The sequence below is a fragment of the Salvelinus sp. IW2-2015 genome, linkage group LG3, assembly GCF_002910315.2.
Source record: "Salvelinus sp. IW2-2015 linkage group LG3, ASM291031v2, whole genome shotgun sequence".
Classification (NCBI taxonomy): domain Eukaryota; kingdom Metazoa; phylum Chordata; class Actinopteri; order Salmoniformes; family Salmonidae; genus Salvelinus; species Salvelinus sp. IW2-2015.
This window is the reverse complement of record NC_036840.1, coordinates 27,162,994-27,184,209: the sequence shown is the minus strand read 5'-3', so window position 1 is coordinate 27,184,209 and position 21,216 is coordinate 27,162,994. Positions and strand designations below refer to the sequence as shown.

General features: G+C 43.0%; 1 pseudogene; it reads left to right on the top strand.

Annotated features, from left to right (window-relative positions):
- Nucleotides 1-21,216, top strand: part of LOC111980748 (phospholipid-transporting ATPase ABCA1-like) — a 134,562-nt pseudogene that overhangs the window by 83,797 nt on the left and 29,549 nt on the right.

Here is a 21,216-nt window from a genome sequence, read left to right as displayed (position 1 = left end):
GGCCGCCATTCTCAACGCTACATCTAGAAATCGAAAGGGGATAGGTACACGGGGGAGATTGAGAGGCAGAGAGACACATGAAAGGCGGGAGCAAAGGCTTTATCTGAGGAATAGATCTGGCAGGAAATAGCCGTTTGAGGAATCATTTGCGGTGGCGAGCGTAAAGAGGAAAGCAATCACAGCTTTAAAAAGCTAGTCTGGAGAGGGCCTATTTGCGAGACAATGAGACTGAAAACGCTTCCGTTTCTGTCTTTCATCCCTCCTGAACATAGAGGCTGTTGAGACTGAGAGAGAGATGGATAGGGAGGGAGGGAGGCAGAGAGAGGTGGGGGGGGGGGGTACTGAGCTAACATATGGAATTGTTTTAAGATGGTCATACCATGTATCATTTAGCTATTTGATTTGGAAATGTAGGACCCCTTTAGGTATCCCCCCAAAAATATAGAATTGGGCCTGTACTACTATAGCCCGTAGGGTCCTGTTTTAATTACGTTCAGCTTATAAAGGCTTCATAATGACTTCATAAGCACTACATAAATGTGTTACAAAGCATCTATAACCATATGTCATGCTTTATAAAGGGTTTATAAATGTGGCATAGGTGTGTGAAATAATCACCAATGTCAACTGTGACATAACCCGCTATGTCGAATATAATATAAACATGTGCTTTATAAAGGGTGACATGTTGTGTTGAAGGATGGCATAGTCTGAAGTCATGTTACTCACATTACACCTAATCTCATTCCCAGACACTTTCGCCCAAATAGGTGGAAACACTGGTGGACCAACGCATTCAAACTTGGCCTTCATTAGTTAGGGTTAGATTTAAAACCAACGTTTAATAATTATGACATTTTGACTGTGTTAACTAGTGACGATGACAAATACCTTACTCCGGTCACTCCCACTAAGGCCAACTTTGAATGGTTGATATCCCAGGCGTATATGTGCTGTGTGCACAATAGCCTGGGGACGACGTTACACCAAGAACCACTTACCTTGATGAAATCCCCCGACATAAAGTAATTTCTTTATGTCGGGGGATTTCATCAAGGTAAGTGGTTCTTCTGGAACCTATTTGGGCGAAAGCCCCCCAAAAGTGGCTTTCTTCTGGAACCAAGATGCATGTTCCTTAGTACAAAAACATGTACACAACAAAAACTAGCCCATACAGTGCAGTGCAGGGCCTAGTCACGTCTTTGACACGTTCACCGACTCTCTCGCTTAATGATCAGCCACAAAATGTTGGCACCACTAATAGTTTGTAAGGCCCTGGTCTCCAGCATGGGAACAGAAGAGGAATACCTGGTGCGGTAGTCTCAGGTTGGACTACTCCAAATCATCTTGCTTCTGACACACACACGCGCACACACACACACACACAGTAGCTTTGCAGGTCCATCAACTATTTAAATACCTCAATCACCCTACAGAAAACTGTGACTCACGAGAGAACCTTAAATCAGCAGAACGTTAATAACCTATTTATTTACACTTTATGTAGTATCCTGTATTACTTAGTTCATAACACATCCATAAAGACTCTGTATCGCATGATGCCATGCTTAATTTAAAGTCAGACACCTTTGGTCATTCATGACATAAAGGCTTAATGATGTAAACACAAATGTAGTAACACTTAGGAAATTATCCCTAACAGCTTAAACAAATAAACATTAAAGACATGTTTAAACCATACATTTCCTTTTATTTGTACAAATACATGAACTTTCAAAAATTCCAGCAATGCAATTACATTGAACATTACACAGGGCTGTAAATAGTGTAACTTGACCCTGAGCTGGCGGACAAATGGTTCTTGCCTCTCTGCCTGCTGGAGGTACTGCATTTTGGTTCCAACCTTAAAAGTAACAACAAAGAAAGTTAGCAAGTCTGTTAGGAAATGCCTTTGTCACATAATCTGGATAAGGCATTTCTGTGCTGCGCCAGAAACTCTAAATGGCAAGATGGGAAACCAAATTCGATTCGTATTATTATATTCCTCTTTCATCTACAAATCTCATGATGTGACTATGAGACGTGGCTGTACTACTACAAACTCATTTAAATTACAATAAAGGTTAAGTTACTTGTTTTTCACTGTCCAGTGGCACCACAAGTGGGCATTTGATTTGCGAACTCTTCACATGATAAGCGTCTCATCAGCAACACAAAAAAAGTACTTCCAGGTCACGGAATTTCGGTAAATTCCCTAGTAATAGTAGAAAAGTGTCAATAACCTGTATTTTTTCATGATATATGAAAAAATAATTGTTTAAACATTAACAATGATTCATATTTGTTCATATTTAATTGACATTTGCATTACATTTGGGTTGTAAAACATGTTCCAAGATCAAGTAAATGCCCCCAATGCGAATCACTGTATATGGAATACTTATTGGCTTAGAGCAAGAACAATTCTGGGTGCCACAGTAAAAGTATTGTAGGAAATACTCAGTAGGGTCTGTGGAATGTACATATGGTGTGTTGCTGGCCTTTTACTCCAGCCATTCCAATGGCGGAAACAATGCAAATCACTTTATACGGAATACATAATCATCACGTGCGCTTACTGCGCTACAGAAAACCTGCTAACCAAACAACATTGCTTACTGAATTCAAAGGCAACTACAATCAAAAATCAAAGTTTCTTAGATTTTTCCCAGATCTCAAAAGTCATCCCCTGAAGTGGTGTAAGCATTGTTGTTAACACAGAACATCTAATTGTGAAAAAACTTGGAAAACAAGAACAAATGGGGAAATCCAAAAACTGTCATAATACAGCATAGCATTTTGGGGAAGGTTGAGGTCAGTTCCAATATTGACTATGCACCCAAGAGGAAAAGAGGTTGGGCCATCCTACAAATGTTTTAGAATAATAAAATATTATATACAATTTAGCAGACGCTTTTATCCAAAGCGACTTACAGTCATTTGTGAATGCATTTTTATGTATGGGTGGTCCCGGCTATCAAACCCACTATCCTGGCATTGCAATTCTCTGCTAAGATGCATTATAGGGTTATAAATGCTCTTGAAGCCTCAATTTATAAGGCCTTTATTAAGCTGTACTWATGCCACCATTTATAAAGCACAGGTTTGTCACATTTGACGTTGGTGGTTATGTCACAAAGTTATGCCACATTTATGAACCCTATATAAAGCATGACATATTGTTATAGCTGATTTGTAACACATTCATGTAGTGTTTATGAAGGCTTTATGAAGCCTTTATAAGCTGCACTTAATTTACACTAGGACCACCCATATAAACGCATTGAATAACACATTCATAAATGGCAAAAAATAAATCATAACGATTAAAGTTTGGAAGTGTCTATCATAAGGGCTCCCGAGTGACGCAGCGGTCTAAGGCACTGCATCTCAGTGCTAGATGCATCACTCCAGACCCTGGTTCGATTCCAGGCTGTATCACAACCGGCCGTGATTGGGAGTCCCATAGGGCGGCGTACAATTGGCCCAGTGTCATTAGGGTTTGGCCGGGGTAGGCCGTCATTGTAAAGAAGAATTTGTTCTTAACTGACTTGCCTTGTTAAATATAGGTTAAATACAAAAATGTAATTAACTAATATACAGTATCTTGGAGATATAAGAAAGCTCTGGAAATATTGTAGTTTTTTTGGACACATATTTAACCTCTTATTTTTGTTGGAACAGAACTACTTTCGTACTTTCATTAATTAGTATGGGTTACCTTCAGACGAGTTCTGGGGACAACACGCTACAGACGTTTTCGTGAGAAGACGGATTTTMGGGATGTCTCATGATCTGACAAACACCGCTGTAGCTCGGCCACCTTCCACCGCAGATGCAGAAGGCCGCCATAGACGGATGTGGCGGATTGAGATGCAGCCCATGCAGGAAACTGATATATCTAGCTTAAACTGACAGATTTTCATCTGGATAAAAAAAAAATATGTTGCTTAGATTGGCGCATGGGTGCGTCTATGGACGCAGGATTAAAGTCAGGATTAAAGTCAGTTGCTGTCAACTTTAAAAAGAGACATCTAGATTTAGATCCAATCCTATTGAGTTCCAGGGGCAGCCATCTGACATGATTATTGTACATCGTAGTTGCGAAGAACAGAAAGGCCAGCACGCTGGCTCCCATTTGCAACCTCTATTAACGTTTTGATCCACAAAGATCTTCATCAGGTCTTTAGCAGTTTGTGTGTTTTGTCTCTCCCAGGGGAAGACCGTTTCCAGGACCCCCTCAGCTGGGACATGGTGGGGAAGAACCTGTGTGCCATGGCCATCCAGGGGGCAGTCATGTTCACCATCACTCTCCTTATCCAGTATAAATTCTGCTACAAACCCAGGCAAGAATAGAAGAAGAATGTATTTAAGTAAAGATGCTTCCATACAGTATCAGAGATGATTTCTCAAAAATGTTTAGACCCATTCCTTGTTTACCATTTACATATTTTATCCATTTATCTTTTTATTAGCCCAATAATGCATATTTGTCATTCGASATCTTGTTAACATTGTTAGTGAAATATCATTGTGTCCATCCTTTTTGCTTCACCTAATTATGAACCGAAGTTGTCATCGTAACTTATCTCCATTACCTAAATTGCATTTTGTGAGAAATTGAAACAAATTCTCCCATTAGAGAAAAACATTAGCATATATTACTAGGTTGTCATCATTTGGGATTTATAATGTTGGCTCTATAGGGATTGTGAGAATGTGGAGTTTCAGCATTTTTGTTCTTCAGACTGATTTCTGGAAAGTCATTCTCCAAGGAGGATGAAGATGTGGACGTGGCTCGGGAACGTGCACGCGTCCATAAAGGCGGCGCCGAGAATGACCTGTTGAGAATCTGCGATCTCTCTAAGGTACATTATCACCGTTTACTACCACACTCATGGTAGCAACATCACCTTACAAGGTTATATTCATTCATGCATGCAGCAGCAAAACATTGAGCAACGGAAACAAGCGTTTCTTATTGGACAAGATCAGGTAGTCCCTCTGGGTTTCAGCCTGTGTGCTTCTGTTTCATTCCTAGTGAATATGACCCAGGTCTTCAATCCCCAAGGGCTAGGGTCTGTTCAACTTTACAAAAACTTCAGATAGAAATCTATAGAACAAATATGATTTCCCTTCACGTAGCATTGGACATCATGGCAGCTCTATTCATTACATTTCTATTTGCAACAATCTGAAGTTCTAAACGTTTCACCTCACTGAATGCGCCCCGGCTGTTTCTATTGGATTCCTCCTCCCTCAACGTTGATACTGTGATGTCACTTATCGGTCACAGTGTGCCTCTTGCCTGGTTCCCCATATTGAAATAAATTTAGTGTGGTATTTTAGGTAGAAATTGTGCACTAATATTTAKATTTAAAAGCCTGTTATATTAAATTAAGTGCCCTATAATATAGACCACATGGAGAATTCAATCAAAATAATTTTTTATATGAATAAAGGCTTGCTAAAGTTTAAAAATTCTTCATTTTGACATGTCCCTTCATCAACCCTGTGTCACTTCTAGGAAGATTTCAACCCACTAAACCAAAACAATTCTCCAAGTTTCACCACCATTGTAAAGCCCTAGTTATTTTGTTGCTTTGACAAAGTCATTTCTGAAGACTATTATGGTTCTACTCTTTTTGGATGTTTTCTGGTGTTTTGTGGTGGAAAACTGAGCTGGACGAGTAAATTACGTCAAACCTGTTACCCATATATAGACAGCCTAGAAATGTTTAGCAAGTTTTTTTTGTGAAGCTTGCATTCAATTATCACTCCCTATTGCACACAATAAGCTTCCATTCCCTCTGTCACTGCCTGATTTAAGATGAAATCCTCAACCCTGTAACTTTTTGAGATGGGAAACCAGGTTACACTTCTCAAAAGGCAACACATTGGTGGAAAGACCCATTTGCTGATTAGATTACAAGGCAAGGATGAAAGTGAGCGGACATAGGCAGTGTCACAAATAGCACCCTATTCCCTATGTATAGCACTACATTTGACCYAATCGCTTTTGACCAAATCGTCTCAGATCTGCTAATACGTCTTTAATTGAACGTTACTGAATCTTTTGACAGGATGGGCTCCTTCCATCTAGGTTGTTAAAGAGAGAGATTTCTGAAAATMTGCCACCGTCCATATGTGTGGGAATTGAACATGGCTCCACTTCAAATCAGGGCTGAGTTAAGAACACACCAGCTGTTAGTCCCTGGTGACTTCTTAAGTATGTCATCCAGGTCTCAGAGAGTCGGAAGGCTGGGGAAAGCTGGCAAGGTGTCACTCCACAATGTATTTAGTATTTATTAGGACTCCTGATTAGCTTTTGCCGAGACAGCAGCAAATCTTCCTGGCGTGCAAACAGGAAACAACACAACAAATAAAATACATAATATACATAAATATACATACATAGCACTACATTTACATTACAATTGATCCATTCAGCAGCGACCCACAGCTAGTGCATTCGTCTTAAGTTAGCCAGGCGAGACAACCATATATCACAGTCGTATCCCATCCACGTATCACATACATAACACACTGCAAAATACAGTACAAAACGCTGAAAATGGTCTGTGCGTCTCTCGCTGTAGGGAGAAGTGTGCAAAAAAAGGGAAGGGTTTGATTTTCTGCGAGGCAACACCAATGAGGTCTCTCTCGAGCTGTGCCGCTAAGCCCGACAACACACTTCCCCCTCCCCCCCACCTCGCAGGTTTGGGAAGTGAGTATGCAAGTGGTGCTCGGTATGCTACAGTAGGTAATGGGCACCGCTTAATCACCGCCCAGATTAACACCCTGGCTAAGACCAGATGTTCCTTCCACAAGCCCGTAATGGCAGGAAGCATGGCCAAGGCAACAGCCCTTCGTCGACATCTGTCCAAACTTGACGTCTCTTCAAACCCTCCCTCGCCATCTCTCGCAATCGCTCACTCACTCCATCTTTCCCCCTCTCAATCTATCACGGACACACTCACCTACACTCACAAGGTAATTAACGCTCAAGCTTTGAATAAAACAGTTGGGACGGATAATGCATTGCCGCCCACAGCACACAAGGTGGGAACAGGAGTTACTTTATAAGATCTTGACTCACACTTTGCTCGTCTTCTCTGACGTTCCAAAGCTGACTTTCACATTCTGTAACCTGTGATAAATTATCTTAGAGCTATGTATGGTTACCTTTCTTTATTTCATCCCTTGTCAGCCAAGAAGTGATGAGCATCACAACAGCACAGTGCAGTTATCTTTCTATCATGTTTCAATTATAGACACATCTGTTTTGTTGTCATGCATCTCTTCGCTACTGTAGAACTGACAGTGACACTGAAACATGCAGAGAAAGACATACACAACAACAAGACTCTTCAAGGTGCCTCAACATTTGATTTGATTTACATTGGAGGGGATACATGGCGCCCAAAAGCATTGGCGCAGAAGGCATCGAAGCGCTCCCAGTGGGCTCCCATCACCTCCCATCACAGCTGGTGCAATCCGGCCGTAGAGCAGAGATAACGAATTGATCAATGAGCGCGCCACCTCGACCGCTGCACCGCCTCGGTCTCGCCATAAATCTGAACATGTCTCTCACGCGATTGACAGCCCATCAATCATCTGTCAGATGCCTCCTCCTCCTCTTCCTTCACTCAGGAAGAAGCATTTACCACCCAAGAACGACTGTCGAGGCCTTATAGGTTAGCATTTAACCTCAGGGTTAGCGGTTACCGTGGCGGCATTATTGATGGGGTCCGTTTTGACGGCGCGTCTGCCAGTTAGCATTTGTACGCCCGAGCTGTCACTGTGACCTTCCAGTCACTCAGAAACTCAGAAAGAAACTTTTTATGGCAGCTGTTTGATGTTATAGGAGTCATGTGAGTACGGTATCCATACAAATGTAGGATCCTAATTTGTGGGTTATTTTGCTGCTTATTTTGCTGGAAATTTGTAGTGTATTTGAGGTTTTGAAAAGATTCTAAAGTTTGTCATTTCCAATTTGAAATTTCAGACTTGATTTGCCCTAACAAATTTATCAACCCCTACAAATATGCTCATTTTGTCACGCCCTGACCTTAGAGATCCTTATTTATTCTCTATGTTTGGTTAGGTCAGGTTGTGACTCGGGTGGGAGYTTCTATGTTTTCTATTTCTTTGTTGTTTTCTGCCATGTGTGGTTCCCAATCAGAGGCAGCTGTCTATCGTTGTCTCTGATTGGGGATCATATGTAAGTTGTGATTTTCCGTTTGGGTTTTGTGGGGAGTTATTTTCTGTTTAGTGTCTACACCTGACAGAACTGTTCGCTTTTTAGTTTTGTTACTTTATTAGAGTGTTTTTGATGTTAAATAAAATCATGAACACTTACCACGCTGCGCTTTGGTCCACTCCTTCTGACGACAAGCGTTACATATTTATTATAATCCACATAATAATTCACACTTCCTGTTGCGGCAGGATTATTTTCCTGCTGTAGAAAACTGGCTCAAATTATGATCCTACATCTGTATTAGGACGTGTGAGTTCTGAGCGGTGAGGCTCAATGCTTGGGAGATACATACTGTAAGACCCTAACATCATTTTGATTTTACCGTTGATAGAATACTGATTGTGAAAGGGATATTTCATCCAAATTACACAATTATATATTGGTTTCCTTATCCTGAATGRAGTATATGGACAAGAATTAGAGCGTTGGATTAGTAACCGAAAGGTTGCAAGATCAAATCACCGAGCTGACAAGGAAAAAATCTGTTGTTCTGCCCTTGAACAAGGCAGTTAACCCACTGTTCCTAGGCTGTCATTATAAATAAGTATTTGTTCTTAAATGACTTGCCTAGTTAAATAAAGGTAAATAAATAAATACATAAATTGACAATCCATGCTTTTGGTTTCATTTTCCTGGCACTGTTTTCAAATGCTGACATTTGACCATTTGTGGCACAAATCCCATCCAAGTCATGGTACCGATATTGTCATTTTTCATGCATCATGTCCAAATCTTCCACAAAGTCACTTAAAGATGATTGGAACTTCTGTACCATGACATAGATTTCTGTCATTTTGTAATTTGGGTGAACTATCCCTTTAATAAAATATTGATGTGATTGTTGTTTCTGTCAATGTTGTAATTTGTTTGACATTTTCTGTGTTTACTGTAAAGTACTATGGATCTGAAGTACTATGGAACATGTTAATACAAGAGCAGCCCAAAGGAACTATTTCACAAATCAAAGTTTGCCAGATGTTTTCAGACCTCAAAAGTAGACTAGTATTGATCAGTGGGATGTTTTATTTTTATTTTTATTTTTTCACCTTTATTTAACCAGGTAGGCTAGTTGAGAACAAGTTCTCATTTACAATTGCGACCTGGCCAAGATAAAGCAAAGCAGTTCGACACATACAACAACACAGAGTTACACATGGAGTAAAACAAACATACAGTCAATAATACAGTAGAAAAATAAGTCTATATACAATGTGAGCAAATGAGGTTGAGATAAGGGAGGTAAAGGCAAAACAAAGGCCATGGTGGCGAAGTAAATACAATATAGCAAGTAAAACACTGGAATGGGTGATTTGCAGTGGAAGAATGTGGCAAAGTAGAGATAGAAATAATGGGGTGCAAAGGAGCAAAATAAATAAATAAATACAGTAGGGAGAGAGTAGTTGTTTGGCTAAACTATAATGGGGTATGTACGGTGCAGTAATCTGTGAGCTGCTCTGACAGCTGGTGCTTAAAGCTATGAGGGAGATAAGTGTTCCAGTTTTAGAGATTTTTGTAGTTCATTTCATCATTGGCAGCAGAGAACTGGAAGGAGAGGCGGCCAAAGGAAGAATTGGTTTTGGGGGTGACCAGAGAGATATACTGCTGGAGCGCGTGCTCCAGGTGGGTGCTGCTATGGTGACCAGCGAGCTGAGATAAGGGGGGACTTTACCTAGCAGGGTCTTGTAGATGACCTGGAGCCAGTGGGTTTGGCGACGAGATGAAGCGAGGCCAGACAACGAGAGCGTACAGGGCGCAGTGGTGGTAATATATGGGGCTTTGGTGACAAAACGGATGGCACTGTGATAGACTGCATCCAATTTATTGAGTAGGGTATTGGAGGCTATTTCGTAAATGACATCGCCGAAGTCGAGGATCGGTAGGATGGTCAGTTTTACAAGGGTATGTTTGGCAGCATGGATGAAGGATGCTTTGTTGCGAAATAGGAAGCCAATTCGAGATTTAACTTTGGATTGGAGATGTTTGATGTGGTCTGAAAGGAGAGTTTACAGTCTAACCCAACACCTAGGTATTTGTAGTTGTCCACATATTCTAAGTCAGAAACGTCCAGAGTAGTGATGATGGACGGGCGGGCAGGTGCAGGCAGGATCGGTTGAAGAGCATGGATTTAGTTTTACTTTTATTTAAGAGCAATTGGAGAGCCACGGAAGGAAGTTGTATGGCATTGAAGCTCGTCTGGAGGGTTTGTTAACACAGTGTCCAAAGAAGGGCCAGAAGTATACATAATGGTGTCGTCTGCGTAGAGGTGGATCAGAGACTCACCAGCAGCAAGAGCGACATCATTGATGTATACAGAGAAGAGAGTCGGTCCAAGAATTGAACCCGGGCACCCCCATAGAGACTGCTGGGATGTGATTTCATTGTTGTGATTCCAGCCGTTTTGGGGCAGTAGAGACAGATGCCTTGCTCTCTCTCTCTAAACCTTGTGTGTGTGTGTGTGTGTGTGGTGTGTGTGTGTGTGTTGTGTGTGTGTGTGTGTGTGCAAAAGTGTGTGTGTGTGTGTGTGTGTGTGCAAAAGTGTGTGTGCGCGTTTGTGTGTGTGGGCCATCGACCGTTGTCTCTTCCGGGTTAACCGCCACCTCCTTGCTGCCACCATGACAGCCATTATAGCTTTCGGGGCACGAGGGAATTATCCGCTAATTGCCTCTGTTAGGATAGAAACTTTACTTCTTCCACCCGTCTCTACTAGCGTTGTAGCAGTGCTGTGGCGCAGCACGCTATCGCCAAAGTAACTTGCAAATCTTGGGGAGTAGCATGTCCAAGTCCCAAGTCCCCAATAATAGCGGATGCCCCCCAGGCTTTTAAGCAAACATGCTTCACATTTGACACACTATCGTGGCAATAAGACATAGTTGTTTTGTCAAGGTTGAACTGGCATCACTGGGGCTCTCTTGTTCTCAAGGTTGCATGGGCTGCGTCTCAAATGGCCCACTATTCCCTGTAGTGCTGGTCAAAGGTAGTGCACTATAAAGGGAATAGGGTGCCATTTTGGACGTATATTTAGAAATGAGTGGGAAGGGTCGGCTACTACAGTACAATTAAAACTGATGCTTAATCATTTGCTTAATGCTTAYTCATTTACCAAGTGTTTCGCTGCACCAAAAGGTTGTAACTTAATTTCTGCTCCATTAGTACTGCTCCGAATAGACAAGCTAACCAGGAAGAGAAAACATTGCGGTAAGTAGGTATTTCATGGCCTAATATTAATTCACCTTCATGAGAGTTGAAGTACCTTCTCACAAACATAAATGGAATTGTGTCTCATGACTTCAGAGAGAAGGCTTCTACATACGTTGAACATACCGTGGCCTGCACTCAGTCATATGCTAATTTCAATGCAGCAATGACCTGGAAGTGGACATTAAACTTACATTTACTCATCATGTCCCTTTTACTACTAACTCATAGCAAATGCATTACATGGATAGGAAACGGCTGGTCAGGGAAAATCTAGAGACACACAGATACAGTAGATGGATGGACAGACAGGCAAGCAGGCAGACAGACATACAGATAAACAGAGCATAGTGATGTCATTACAGTATGCCATTATGCCCCATGGCGCTCTTCCCAAGGATTGTATGATTCAGACCTGAGAACAGGTGGGCAGAAATACAGCTGCCACAATTATCCTGAAATCCTTCCCCAAAGGAGAGGAGGGATGTGTCAGTCCTTCCTGTCAAGGTCTGAATGAGATCTAAATTGCCAGGCCTGACAAGAACCTTGTCGAGACTTGTTTATTTTTTCTTACAAGTTGCCTTTGAAACCACTTCAAACTCTGTCTTGGTGGTTGCGCGGTGGAACTTCTGCTCGATGCGCTAAGTGCTTCATTTAGTCAACAATTTGTGTTATTTGTGTACCCATTTTGCTTCTCTAAGTGTCGGTTTGTTTTGCCGCTACTTGCAACAGCAGCGCCGATGATGCCGACTTGAGAATTTATACTTGCCGGAGGAAGGTGATTAGCCTGCTTGGGCCTCACTTCTGGCAGGGGATATTTGATATTTGCTCATGAAGAAGATGAAAAAACTGTTAAATGCAAATTCAAATATCACACGGAGAGTTAGTTTGCAGGCTAGGAGCGGTGAAACTCCAGACACCTGCTTATCTGCAGTTTTCTACAAGATCTAGGCGGGAGCCGAATCCTACACAGAATACCAAACTGTTTTACTCTCTGTATAAACTGTCGATTGATTACTGAGCCCCAGCCTCAGTCTCAGACAGCCCCATATGCCCAAAAATGAAGTATAGTGTTGTTATTTCACCCCTTTGTCCATTGTCTTATGTTATGTGCATTAAAGAGACATTCCACCCCTTTCAACATCAAATTCATCATCTCCAGCACCACCCCAACATCGACATACAAAATGTGAAATCAACGGTTTTCTATGTCTTGTAAAAGATAAAAGACAATAAGTGCATCTGACCCTGCTGGTCATCTATGAACATTTGAACATCTTGGCCATGTTCTGTTATTTCCAACCGGCACAGCCAGAAGAGGACTGGCCGCCCCTCGTAGCCTGGTTCCTCTCTAGGTTTCTTCCTAGGTTTCCGGCCTTTCTATGGAGTTTTTCCTAGCCACCGTGCTTCTACACCTGCATTGCTTGCTGTTTGGTGTTTTAGGCTGAGTTTCTGTACAGCACTTTGTGACATCAGCTGATGTAAGAAGGGCTTTATAAATACATTTGATTGATTGATTGTTTCTGATGACATCATCCTGAGACACTGATGGCATAATCTGGTGTGCACGACCTGGTTGCGTTCGGGGCGAGACCATGTTGAAATAAAATGGACTGGATGACATGATAGGTGGTGTACAGGAAATACTACGCTGATCATAAATATAAACGCAACGTGCAACAATTTAAAATATTTTACAGTTCATAAGAAAATAAGTCAATTAAAATCAATTAATTGGGCCCTAATCTATGGATTTCACATGGCTGGGATTACAGATATGCATCTGCAGAAGAATGGCACGACAATGGGCCTCAAGATCTCGTCACGGTATCTCTGCGCATTCAAATTGTCATTGATAAAATGCAATTGTGTTCATTGTCTGTAGCTTATAACTGCCCATACCATAACTCCACCACCACCATGGGGAACTCAGTTCACAATGTTCACATCAGCAAACTGCTCGCCCACACGATGCCATACACGCAGTCTGCCATCTGCCCAGCACAGTTGAAACCGGGATTTGTGAAATAGGTTACTAACTGTATTCAGGTCAAGACCTTAGTGAGGATGACGAGCACGCAGATGAGCTTCCCTGAGACGGTTTCTGACAGTTTCTGCAGAAATTCTTTAGGTTGTGCAAACCCACAGTGTCATCAGCTGTCCCAATGGCTGGTCTCAGACATTCCCACAGGTGAAGAAGCCAGATGTGGAGATCCTTGGCTGGTATGGTTACACGTGGTCTGCGGTTGTGAGGCCGGTTGGACGTACTGCCAAATTCATTACAACGATGTTAGAGGAGGCTAATGGTAGAGATATTAACATTTAATTCTCTGGCAACAGCTCTTGTGGACATTCCTCCAGTCAGCAGGCCTGTGCACGCTCCCTCAAAACGTGAGACATCTGTGGCATTGTGTTGTGTGACAAAACTGCACATTTTAGAGTGGCCTTTTATTGTCCCCAGCACAAGGTGCACCTGTGTAATAATCATGGTGTTTAATCAGCTTCTTGATATGCCACACCTGTCAGGTGGAAGGATTTTCTTGGCAAAGGAGAAATGCTCACGAACAGGGATGTAATCAAATTTGTGTACAACATTTGCGAGAAATAAGCTTTTTCTGCATATGGAACATTTATGGGATTTTTTATTTCAGCTCATGAAACATGGGACCAACACTTTACATGTTGCGTTTATATTTATGTTCATTATAGTTGATGAGCGTTGCATGTGTTCTGTATTAATAGATTTGTATATACAGTATGATGTAATATACTGAACTGATTTTGATTTGATTTGATTTTGATTTGATTTGATATACTGAACTCCACAAACTGACTGAACAGCAGACATACCATATAGTGCATTGCTTGGGCTCTGGTCAAAAGTATAGTGCACTGTTTAGGGTGCCATTTGGAACGCACCCCAGTTCATATAACATTAGTGCATCCGTGTCCAGAGAGTTCCTTGTATCCCTCCCTCCCTCTGATTAATTATCATGTCTGTTCCTTGCAGGTGTACTCAGGGAAGAACATTCCTGCTGTGGATAGGGTGTGTTTGGGCGTTCCAGCCGCAGAGGTGAGCCACACACAAAAACACACACGCACTCTCAACAAAAACAAAACAAGGCAACACATGCACTCAAACAAAAAATAATATCCATGTCTATGTACACAGGGCAGCAGCCTCTGAGGTGCAGGGATGAGTAACCGGGTGGAAGCCGACTAGTGACACTGACTAAGTTTAGGGCAGGGTACTGTGTGGAGGTCGGCTAGTGATGGCTATTTAAGAGTCTGATGGCCTTGAGATAGAAGCTGTTTTTTAGTCTCTCGGTCCCATCTTTGATGCACCTGTACTGACCTTGCCTTCTGGATGGTAGCGGGTTGAACAGGCAGTGGCTCGGGTGGTTGATGTCCTTGATGATCTTTTTGGCCTTCCTGTGACATCGGGTGCTGTAGGTGTCCTGGAGGGCAGGCAGTGTGCCCCTGGTGATGCGTTGGGCAGACCGCACCGCCTTCTGTAGAGCCCTGTGGTTGTGGGCGGTGCAGTTGCCGTACCAGGCGGTGACACAGCCTGACAGGATGCTCTCAATGGTGCTTCTGAAAAAGTTTGGGGCCAAGCCAAATTTCTTCTGCCTCCTGAGGTTGAAGAGGCGCTGTTGCTCCTTCACCATACTGTCTGTGTGGGTGGACCATTTCAGATTGTCAGTGATGTACAGTACCAGTCAAAAGTTTGGACACATCTACTCATTTCAGGGGTTTTCTGTATTTTTACTATGTTCTACATTTTAGAATAATAGTGAAGACATCAAAACTATGAAATAACACATATGTAATCATGTAGTAAGCAAAAAATTGTTAACCAAATCAAAATATATTTTATATTTGAGATTCTTCAAAGTAGCCACCTTTTGCCATGATGACAGCTTTGCACACTCTTGGCATTCTCTCAACCTGCTTCATGAAGTAGTCATCTGGAATGCACTTCAATTAACAGATGTGCCTTGTTAAAAGTTAATTTGTGGAATTTCTTTCCTTCTTAATGCATTTGAGCCAATCAGTTGTGTTGTGACAAGGTAGAGGTGGTATACAGAAGATAGACCTATTTGGTAAAAGACCAAGTCCYTATTATGGCAAGAACAGCTCAAATAAGCAAAGATAAACTAGAATTTCTTCAAGTGCAGTCGCAAAAACCATCAAGCGCTATGATGAAACTGGCTCTCGTGAGGACCGCCACAGGAAAGGAAGACCCAGAGTTAACTCGGCAGCAGAGGATAAGTTCATTAGAGTTACCATCCTCAGAGATTGTAGCCCAAATAAATTACTGCGTCGTCTGTGGATCTATTGGGGCGGTATGCAAATTGAAGTGGGTCTAGGGTGTCAAGTAAGGTGGAGGTGATATGACCCTTAACTAGCCTCTCACAGCACTTCATTATGACAGACGTGAGTGCTATGGGGCGATAGTCATTTAGTTCAGTGACCTTTGCTTTCTTGGGTACAGGAACAACGGTGGACATCTTGAAGCAAGAGGGGACAGCAGCCTGGGATAGTAAGAGATTGAATATGTCCGTAACACTCCAGTCAGCTGGTCTGCACATGCTCTGAAGACGCGGCTAGGGATGCCGTCTGGTCCGGCAGCCTTGCGAGGGTTAACACACTTAAATAATCTACTCACATCGGCCACGAAGAACGAGAGCCAGTCCTCGGGAGCGGGCCACGTCGGTGGCATTGTGTTATTTTCAAAACAGGCAAAGAAGGTGTTTAGCTTGTCCGGGAGCAAGACGTCGGTGTCCAGCAAAAAACATTCTGGGCTAATAATGTAAGAAATAACACAAAAAATATATATACTGCAAAGTGGCTTAGGAGCTAGAATTAGAAATTCCATGTCTGTCAGCGCCATCTTCCACTCTTCTCTCTATCTCTTTACTCCTCTCTCTCTACCATCTCTCGCTCACACACACAGTCAACACACACACACACACACACACCACACACACACACAACACACACACACACACACACACACACACACACACACACACACACACCCACACAACACACCACACACCACACACACACACACACACACACCATCAACACTCACATCCAGAACTCTTTGATTTCAACACAATCTCCATCGCTGACACGTACACGCACAGCGTGGTGTTCTGTATTCTCCTCCCCTGTTTACCCAAAAAACGTAATGTAAATGCCAGCGGAGTATAGTGAGTCAGACCAGAGCGCACCGCGCACCCACACCCCACTGTGTTTCATGCATTATTTACAACCGAGCTTAGCCTACGCCGCACTTCACAAGACGGGGTCGCAAACAAGAATGGATCAATGAATGACGAAATCTAATATTTGCTCCGTGGGTTGCTTGCATAGGTGACCTGACCAGGAGGTCTGTTTGTTCTGACCAAGTGCCTGAAGGAGGAAGTGGAAGTATCAGCTCTGTCAGATCGGAGGAGGAAGAGGAGAGCATCGGTTGGTTAGGGAGAGAAGGGGGAATGGTGTTCAGAATGCTGTGGGGTGGGAGGGTGTTGAGGGGGGGCGGGAGGGCGGGAGGGAGGTTCAGGGGAAGGGTGTGTGTGTGTTTGCGTCTTTATATTTTTGTGTGTTTCATGTGTGGACAGTTTGAGTTGTGTTTCTATTGTAAGACACTAAATGTTGCCACTGAACGGCCATGTGTTATTATGTACATAGATGCCTGTCAATTAGCTTGGCTTCTATGTGTGGATAGCTAAGATAATATTGACACAGTGACGTATACATCTTACAACACACAGTTCCAACAACACAAACAATAACATTTTCTCAATTAAGTCAACAGTCAAGTAAGTCAACAGTATCGAAAGGTCTGTAACATCATGCATGTTGAATGACTCAGTCCATTTTTGAGTCGAATAAGTATGCTGTACTTGGCCTTCAATTACTCCCACAGAGTCAGCAAATGTTTCCCACTCCATTATCTACAACCAATGTCACCTCAACAAAGTGTCAAGGCAGAGAGAGCATCTTGATCTTGGGAATCTTTGTCTAATTGTCTACTCCATGTATGGTGTTCCACCTGTCTGTGTGTGTGTGTGTGTGTGTGTGTGTGTGTGTGTGTGTGTGTGTGTGTGTGTGTGTGTGTGTGTGTGTGTGTGTGTGTGTGTGTGTGTGTGTGTGTGTGTGTGTGTGTGTGTGTGTGTGTGTGTGTGTGTGTGTGTGTGTGGTGTGTGTGTGTGTGTGTGTGTGTGTGTGTGTGTGTGTGTGTGTCAATAGTGCTTTGGACTACTAGGGATTAACGGGGCAGGAAAAACAACCACCTTCAAGATGCTGACGGGGGACATCGCCGTCTCCGGAGGAGAGGCCTTCCTAAACGGATACAGGTGAGGAGGAGCTAACTGGCTGTTAAACACACACACACACACACACACACACACACACATACACACACACACACACACTCACATACTTGCCACCGGCTGCTACCCCAAGCTACTCATCATAATTACCCACCCACGATGGCTCCCTATAAGGGATAGAGCTCAGGGAATTTTCTTCGTCTTCTTCTTTTTCGAAGCATATCCCAAATGGCACCCTATTTCCTGTATAGTGCACTACTTTTTGGCCAGAGCCCCATGGGCCCTGTTTATGTCCTGTTCACTATGTAGGAAATAGGCTGCCATTTGGGATGAAGTCCTACTCGCTTTCTCAGCAACTCTTGCTCTCACTCACTTTGGGTTTTGCCATCCCCCTCTCTCGCTCTCTCCCTCTCTTTCTCTCTTTCTCTCACTCGCTCTCTTGTACATTCTGTTTTCTTGTCCGTTTGAACTCGTGTTCTCTCATGTCCCTTGTTCATTTTTTCAACGTGCTGTCTTGCACATTCCCCATTCTCTCTCTTCCACTCTCCGTCTCCCACATATTTCATTCTGTTGCACACCCCCTCTCTTTCCCGCTCCCGCTCCCTCTCCCTCAATCCCACTCTTGTTTTCTTTCCCCTCCTGCCACACACACATTTTGAGAGAAACAACATCTCCCTTTCCTCAGCTCCGAATCTAGAACTCATCTCTATGGAAACGATGTGAGGCAAACGGTGGATGAATACTAGTTTCTTGCAGTCTCCACTAGTTTGCATCGCCATAGTTGTGTTGACATACAGTAGTTATTCATTTATTAAAACTGGTAATTGACTTTGTGGTGAAGCAAAACACAGAGGGGCCTTAACAAGACAATGTTAATGTTGATTAGTGTTGCCGGCAGTGATCAAAGGCAGTCTCTTGAACCTTCAAGGAAAGAAGAACTGACAGAACGGGGAATAAACGACAGACGTATGCCCACCCTCTGTTTGGATGAGAGAAGACTGCGAGGAGGATGAGAGGAGGATGAGAGAATGATTATCTGAGCTGTGGGAACAACAACTAGGAGGAAAATATAATTTCTCTCCAAATAAAAGAGTTTGTGTTGAACCCTCAAATCTCAAATTTGTTGATTGTCTGTTTACATTCCTAAAGCCTGCCACAAATAACCTCCATCCCGAGAGCGATTATTTCCTGCCAGCCCACTGCTGGGTAGAGCTTGGTAGAGCTCGTTTTTCCATTTCCCCTCACAACATCAATATTGTCACGCAGTATATTGTGTAAGGCAGATTAACGAAAACCGTCTGTAGACAGCGGGAAGCCGTTTAGATGTTTCTCCACTACCTTCAGACTGCAGATGACATGCAAAGATATGCCCCAAAGCGCCGTTCATTTCAAATGACAGATATTGTTTGTGGAAAAGTCACCTGGGACTAAGACTACGTGATGCAAATTGAACTGCTACGTTGTTCCTCATGTTTGGCTCCATGTAGAAAGCGGAGAGTTTTCTTTTTCTTAACCAAGCTGTAATATTTATTCTGGTAATGGAACAACTTGCTTCATGAGGGCCTTTCGCCGTGAGGACATTTTCTTTTCACCCAGCCTTTGTGAGATACAATACATGGAGTTATACGTATTGTACTTCCCGAGTGGCACAGCAGTCTAAGGCTAGAGGCGTCATTACAGACCATGGTTCGATTCCAGGATGTATCTCAACCGGCCGTGATTGAGTCCCATAGGGCGACACACAATTGGCGCAGCGCCGTCCGGGTTAGGGTTTGGCCGGGGTAGGTCGCCATTGTAAATAAGAATTTGTTCTTAACTGACTTGCCTAGTTAAATAAAGGTTAAATAAAATAAAAAATCAATAAAAAATTATGTTCTCTCTTTTAAATGAAGGTATCACCCAGGTGCTGAGTTTTTGAATAGTTTAACTGTTTGAAACAGTTAGTAGATGTAAGACAGTGCTGCACATACCAACTGTATAGGGATGGTGATGATGATGAAGATGCCACATGATTTGGATTGCTTATTATCATCATCATCATCATAATGAAGATCATGATGCTGTTTTTGTTGTTGTTGATGATGTTGACGATTGATCCTGATCATGTGGCATTATGTGTCTTAATACAAGTTCTGTGGTGATGTTCCTCCCAGCATACGGACAGAGATGAGGGACGTTCACCAGAACATGGGCTATTGCCCGCAGTTTGACGCCCTCAACGACCTTCTCACCGGACGAGAGCATCTGGAGTTCTACGCCAGACTACGAGGCGTACCGGAGAAGGAAGTCACCATGGTAACATTTCTCCTTGTCTGACCTAAATAATGTCATTTCCTGTTCCTGTATGACGCAACACCATTTGATTCCTAAGGTTATACTGTTGTCATTTCTGATGTTTCTTCCCCCCTATACAATACCTGCACTTCCTTCCATAAAAGAGACATAGACAGCACACTGCACTTGGTCAAATTGATAAATAACCTTTGAAGTGGAAGACATGTATAAAACATAAGGTTCTGGTTTGAGAGGCTGGCCACGGCTAATGCCTTTACATTATTTACCAGCATGCCTAGCAGTGTGGCCGCCCCGCCACCCCCAGTTTCTCAATGGCCCCCTCAGCAACAATAACATTTAAAAAACTCAGCTGGTCAGTGGCCTCAAACTCAGGCCCAGGTGCAGGCCTTTGATCTCACAGCAGCCCCACTAGGCCAAGGGACCCAGTTTCTCTGGTCTCTAGTTCGTCGGGTCCACTGAGCTGTGCGTTGTGGCAGCCATTTTGGCTCTAGGGAGAGCCCCGGGGAGCTGGTGTCATTTCCGCATCATTAGTCCACCAACATGTCAATATAGGGTGTAAATGAATGTCTGGATGGTTGGACTGGAAACCTGCCTGCACATTGGGGATACCTGAGGACAAGGATTGGGAAATCGCTAGGGGGATGAATACTGGATAAGGTCCTGCTGGTTAGTACACTTTTTTGGGTTGTTATGTGGCCCAAAAACCCTCAGTGCAGCATATCATCCTTAAAAAAGGTCCTGTGGCGATGCCAACCACCATGCATGTCTCATTCCAGGGGAAAGGAAGGGATGGGAGGGTGTGAGAGCAGAATGGCAGCACAAGACACCTCACACCAACATGGATTATTGTGTTCCTGTCATAGAAATATATAATTAGTCATTATGTATGGTTTCTGTGTTGTTATCAGGTGGCAGAGTGGGGCATCCAGAAGCTTGGCCTGGTCAAATATTCCAACAAGTCAGCCGGTACCTACAGCGGAGGGAACAAACGCAAGCTCTCCACCGCCATGGCTCTGATTGGTTGTCCTCCTGTGGTCTTCCTGGTAAAATGATAGCTGATTGGCTGAAAGGCCAAAAAACAGCCTTATTATTGCCTTATGACAATGTTATTAACACCTA